Genomic DNA, 6,706 nt, shown 5'->3' with positions numbered 1-6,706 from the left:
AAAAGAAGCCTAGTCAAGTATTGTCAGGAACTTATGAGGTGTGTATAGTCTTATCATTCACAGGTTAAGGACGCCTTCCAGGAGGACCCGACTGAGCCGCGCCATAAACTACAACCAGGAGACTGGGTTTGCGTGAAAGTTCACCAATGAAAGACTGCCCTGGAACCCAGGTGAAAGGGTCCCTACCACGTCCTTCTGACCACACATACTGCTGTAAAGTGCAAGGGATTGCCCACTTGGATTCATGCCTCTCACTGCCAACTGGTTCCAGCGCCTACAGAGGTTAGCCCCAACAAGGATCACTGCAGACCTGGTACCGGAGACCCAGGTCCAGAAGTAGACAGAGATCAACGCAGGCTTGGTTCCGGCAATCCAGGCCCAAAAGCAGACAAACCTGAGAGACCAAGGCCAAGGTACCAGCTACAGCCCAGAAAAACCTGCCAGCGATAGGTGAAGCAAACTACGAAGTCCTGAAGAACAGCCAGCATGAGGCTAGACAAACAATTCATGTTGCGCTTATGCTTAATCTTGTTTTTAATATCTAGCAGTTATAACCTATATGGTTCAAATGTGTTATGATAAGCACGACTTTCACATAATTTTTTTCACCAGAATGCTAGATCATTAGCTCAGCAATTTTCCCTTACTAAACAGCAGGCGCAAGATATAGTTCGCGCCTGTCCGGATTGCCAGCGTCTATCCGCCATTCTGGTACCTAACGGTGTTAACCCGCGAGGCCTACGGGCCAATGAACTTTGGCAGTCTGATGTGACCCATTTTTCCGAATTTGGCAGATTGCGCTATGTACATGTTACTGTTGATACCTTTTCCCACCTTATTGTTGCTACTGCCCATGTGGGAGAAAAGGCTCGTGATGTTGTTCGGCATTGGTTACATTGTTTTGCTGTTATGGGTGTTCCAGTTTCTGTTAAAACTGATAATGGTCCCGCTTATATCTCCCACAAAGTTCAGTCCTTTTTGCAGGATTGGGGTGTAAGCCACACCACAGGCATTCCACACTCCCCCACGGGCCAGGCAATTGTTGAACGCACGCACCGCACTCTCAAGACCCTTCTTGATAAACAAAAAAGGGGGAGTCCAGTGGGAATGACCCCACAGGAGTGTTTGGACAAAGCTATGTATGTGTTAAACTTTTTAAATCTTTCTGATTTGTCTTTCACGGCAGCACAGCGCCACTTTGGGCAAGACTCTGCATGGCCGGAGCGGCCACAGGTTTACTACAGACACCTGGAATCCGGACAGTGGCAAGGTCCCGTACCATTAATCACGTGGGGACGTGGGTATGCATGTGTTTCTCTCCCCTCAGGTCCCTATTGGCTTCCTGTGCGATTTGTTAAGCCAGCCAGGATTGGTAAGCCATCAGCGCAAGAGATTCAACTCAAGAATGAAGGGACTGCTGCCGATCCATAGCGACAAATCCATGGCGGTCACCACTGCATTTTTGTGGTTCCTGTGGAGCGGTTTCTGTGTGCATACTGCGACAGCACATTTGTATTGGACGCACATCATTGATCCCCCCGTATTCAGGCCTGTGACGTGGTGGGATCCCTCACCGCCCATCAGTAACAATGGTACCGACTGGGTGGAAGGGGTGTGGATACCCCCTACAGCGGAGCAAGAAACCGAGGTTGTTAATGTTACCAATGTCACCTTTGTCACTGACCTCCCACCGCTTTGCTTTTCTACCCTTCATGACTCAAGTTTGCATGCCCGTGCAGCCACAGTTTCACCTAGTGGCGTGGGAGCACGACGGAAGGGTTAACTATACCTTACTGAGCATTCCTGGGATGCACGGAAGCGGCAATGACTCTTGGGAGCCGTACGCCCCTGATTTGCCCCCCTGCATGATAAAGAGGATATCAGCGGACGCGGCACCAGTTTGGCAGGCATGTCGTGGACGCAGCCCCCTGGTACTCCGGGGCGAATTCGGCACGGTTGTGGATTGGGGCCCTCACGGTATGCTGTGGGATAAAGTGGACAATCGCACTGTCCCCTTCGGCCGGTATAATCATAGCCTTTCATGGCATGGGGGAGGCTCTGCCGGTCCTGTGTTACAATTTATTACTAATGAGGATAATGCCACGGCCTCCATGTTACATAAGAGGGTGTGGCGGATAGGGTTAGCATTTATGGGTTATAGTTTAGGGAGTTTGATTTTAGAGAATTATACATCTAACTATATTAAGCAGCAAGATAATAGTGTTATGGTTTGTACTTCGCATCCATATGTTTTTGCCTTGGCACAAAATGCAAGTTTTAAGAGATGTAAATTTTCCCATTCTTGTTATTCTGTTATGTTGTCTGAGGTGCGATATAAGACCTGCATTTCCATGAGTGATAATGTAACCTTTGTGTTCCCTCTTCGACGACGCTCTGAGTTATGGATTCCTGTTAATCTCACACGAGACTGGGAAGGAGATAGTGGTTTTGGCCATCTTACAAGGTTGCTGCAGAAGGAGATTACTAACACTCGTAGACGTACGAAGCGATTTTTGGGGTGGCTGATTTTTGCTCTTGTCGGCAATTATTATTCTTGCTTCTGCCACTGCTGCTATTGCCTCTTTAACTCAGTCGGTTAAGACTGCAAAAATGGTAGGGGAAACTCTAATAAACGTTACACGGGAGTTCCAAACGCAGAAGACCATTGATGAAGAGATATTGGCGCGGCTTGAGGCCCTAGAAGCCGCAGTCATTTGGCTTGGTGATAGGCACGCAGCCTTAAAGACTAGGTTGTCTCTGCATTGCAGGGAGGCAAGATCAAATCAGTATCTTAGATGCCTATATACAAATGCGAGAAGTATGGGTAATAAGCAGGAAGAACTGGAATTGCTAACCAATAAATACAACTATGATATCATTGGTATTACAGAAACCTGGTGGGATGGGACGCATGATTGGAATATTGGTATGGAAGGGTACGGCTTGCTCAGGAAGGACAGACAGGGAAAAAAGGGAGGAGGGGTTGCCTTGTATATTAAAAATGTACACACTTGGACTGAAGTGGAGATGAACGTAGGAGATAGCTGTGTAGAGAGTCTCTGGGTTAAGCTAAAAGGGGTAAAAAACGAGGGTGATATCATGCTAGGAGTCTACTACAGGCCACCTAGCCAGGTGGAAGAGGTGGATGAGGCCTTTTTTAAACAATTAACAAAACTATCCAAAGCCCAAGATTTGGTGGTGATGGGGGACTTCAACTATCCAGACATATGTTGGGAAACTAACACAGCGAGGCACAGGCTATCCAATAAGTTTCTGGACTGCATTGGAGACAACTTTCTGTTTCAGAAGGTTGAAAAAGCTACCAGAGGAGAAGCTGTTCTGGATTTGGTTTTAACAAATACGGAGGAACTAGTTGAGAACGTGAAAGTGGAAGACAGTATAGGGGACAGTGATCACGAAATAATAGAGTTCATGATCTTAAGGAAAGGTAGAAGGGAGACCAGCACAATTGAGGTTATGGATTTCAGGAAGGCAGATTTTGATAAGCTCAGAGAACTTGTAGGTAAGGTCCCATGGGAAGCAAGACTGAAGGGAAAAACAACTGAGGAGAGTTGGAAGTATTTCAAAGGGACGTTGTTAAGGGCCCAAAAGCAAACAATTCCGCTGTGTAGGAAAGAGAAAATATGGCAAAAGACCAGCTTGGCTTAACAAGGAGATCTTGCATGATCTCAAAATAAAAAAGGAGTCATATAAAAAATGGAAACTAGGACAACTAACAAAGGATGAATATAGGCAAGCAACACGGGAATGCAGGGGCAAGATTAGAAAGGCAAAGGCACAAAATGAGATCAAACTAGCTACAGGCATAAAGGGAAACAAGAAGACCTTTTATAAATACATTAAAAGCAAGAGGAAGACCAAGGACAGGGTAGGCCCACTGCTTAGTGAGGAGGGAGAAGCAGTAACAGGAAACTTGGAAATGGCGGAGATGCTCAATGACTTCTTTGTTTCGGTCTTCACCGAGAAGTCTGGAGGTGTGCCTAACGTAGTGAATACAAGCAGAGAGAGGGTAAGTTTAGAAGATAGGATACACAAAGAACAAGTTAAAAATCACTTAGGAAAGTTAGATGTCAGCAAGTCACCAGGTCCTGATGAAATGCATCCCAGGATACTCGAGGAGCTGATAGAGGAGGTATCTGAGCCTTTAGCTATGATCTTTGAAAAATCATGGCAGACAGGGGAGATTCCAGAAGACTGGAAAAGGGCAAATATTGTGCCCATCTATAAAAAGGGGAATAAGAACAACCCAGGAAACTACAGACCGGTCAGTTTAACATCTGTCCCAGGGAAGATAATGGAGCAGGTAATTAAGGAAATCATATGCAAACACTTGGAAGGTAATAAAGTGATAGGGAATAGCCAGCATGGGTTTGTGAAGAACAAGTCATGCCAAACTAATCTGATAGCTTTCTTTGATAAGATAACGAGCCTTGTGGATAAGGGAGAAGCGGTGGATGTCATATACCTAGACTTTAGTAAGGCATTTGATACGGTCTCGCATGATATTCTTATTGATAAACTAGGCAAATATAACTTCGATAGGGCCACGATAAGGTGGGTGCATAATTGGCTGGATAACCGTAGTCAGAGAGTTGTAGTTAATGGTTCTAAATCCTGCTGGAAAGGGATAACAAGTGGAGTTCCTCAAGGGTCTGTTTTGGGACCCGTACTGTTCAATATCTTCATCAATGATGTAGATATTGGGATAGAGAGTACGCTTATTAAGTTTGCAGATGATACCAAACTGGGTGGGGTTGCAACTTCTTTGGAGGATAGGGACATAATTCAAAATGACCTTAGCAAGTTAGAGAAATGGTCAGAGGTAAACAGGATGAGGTTTAATAAAGAGAAATGCAAAGTGCTCCACTTAGGAAGGAACAATCAGTTCCATACATACAAGATGGGAAGCGACTGTCTAGGAAGGAGCATGGCGGAAAGGGATCTAGGGGTCATAGTGGACCACAAGTTGAATATGAGCCAACAGTGTGATGCTGTTGCAAAAAAAGCAAATATGATTCTAGGCTGTATCAACAGGTGTGTTGTAAGCAAAACTCGTGAAGTCATTCTGCCGCTCTACTCTGCACTAGTTAGGCCTCAGCTGGAGTACTGTGTCCAGTTCTGGGCGCCACATTTCAAGAAAGATGTGGAGAAATTGGAAAGGGTACAGAGAAGAGCGACAAGAATGATTAAAGGTTTAGAGAACATGACCTATGAAGCCAGGCTTCATGAACTGGGCTTGTTTAGTTTGGAAAAAAGAAGATTAAGGGGGGACATGATAGCGGTTTTCAAATATCTAAAAGGGTGTCACAAGGAGGAAGGCGAAAATTTGTTCCTCTTGGTTTCTGAGGACAGGACAAGGAGTAATGGGCTTAAAGTGCAGCAGGGGAGGTTTAGATTGGACATTAGGAAAAAATTCCTAACTGTCAGGGTGGTCAAATATTGGAATAAATTGCCAAGGGAGGTGGTGGAATCTCCCTCTCTGGAGATATTTAAGAACAGGTTAGATAGACATCTGTCAGGGATGGTGTAGACGGAGCTTGATCCTGCCTTGAGGGCGGGGGGCTGGACTCGATGACCTCTCGAGGTCCCTTCCAGTCCTATTATTCTATGATTCTATGATTGTGATTGGGAGCACACTGCTGGAGGTCTCTGTGTGACATCCCTCCCCTGGAATTCATCAGTTCATGAATGGAACCTTGTTAAACACCATTTACAGGATGCCTTTGATGTTTCTTTACGTTCTCATGTTAATTCTTTGCATGTTCAATTAAAGAACCAAATTCAGCAATTGCAAGAATTAACCACACAAGGCTTTTGCTACTTTGCAATCTGACTTATCTTGGCTTAATCCTACTACGTGGTTTTCTGGATTAAATTTGCGCATGTGGGTGTTTATTGGACTTGCTAGTGGGCTTCTTATTGTGCTTTTTATAATTCTTTCTTTACTTTTTTCTTGTATTCGTTCTGCTCAGAAAGTTGAGGCTCGTGTAATGACAATGTTACTTATTAATGGTATTGCTTTGTATAAAAAAGAGGGGGAGATGTAGAGAATCAGCAAGCATAGTGCTTTGGCCGCATGACAGAGCGTCCCAAGGACGAAACCAAGCAAGAGTCCTGAGCCAACAATAACAACATCTGCCTAAGTCAATGACCTTCGAGAATGCTGTTTTTGTGACTGGGAAAAAGCAGTTTGGGAAAAAGCAGTTTGTAAACTTTTAAGGGTATAAAGGTAGTTGTAATCTTTCAATAAAATGATTTCATGCTTGCACCGGCCGGAGTCCGTGCCTTCATACACCACAGTCCAGTAGCGCCGAGGAGCGGCGGCGCTACTGGACCAACCCAACAGCACCGCAGCTGCTCTGCCCCAGGTGTCCCCAAGTCAGCCGCTGCTGAAACTGACCAGTGGCTGACTACAGGAAGCCCCTGCCCCGGGCTTCCTGGAATCAGCCGCTGATCAGTTTCAGCAGCAGCTGACTTGGGGATGCCTGGGGTTCTTAAGTTGAACCTGTATGTAAGTCAGAACTGGCGTCCAGATTCAGCCGCTGTTGAAACTGATCAGTTTCAGCAGTGGCTGAATCTGGATGCCAGTTCCAACTTACATACAGATTCAACTTAAGAACAAACCTACTGTCCCTATCTTGCACGTAACCCGGGGACTGCCTGTAATTTGTAGACAGCTAATTTA

This window comes from Pelodiscus sinensis, chromosome 19 (assembly GCF_052426305.1).
Source record: "Pelodiscus sinensis isolate ZL-2025 chromosome 19, ASM5242630v1, whole genome shotgun sequence".
Classification (NCBI taxonomy): domain Eukaryota; kingdom Metazoa; phylum Chordata; order Testudines; family Trionychidae; genus Pelodiscus; species Pelodiscus sinensis.
Note: the sequence above shows the minus strand (reverse complement) of the source record.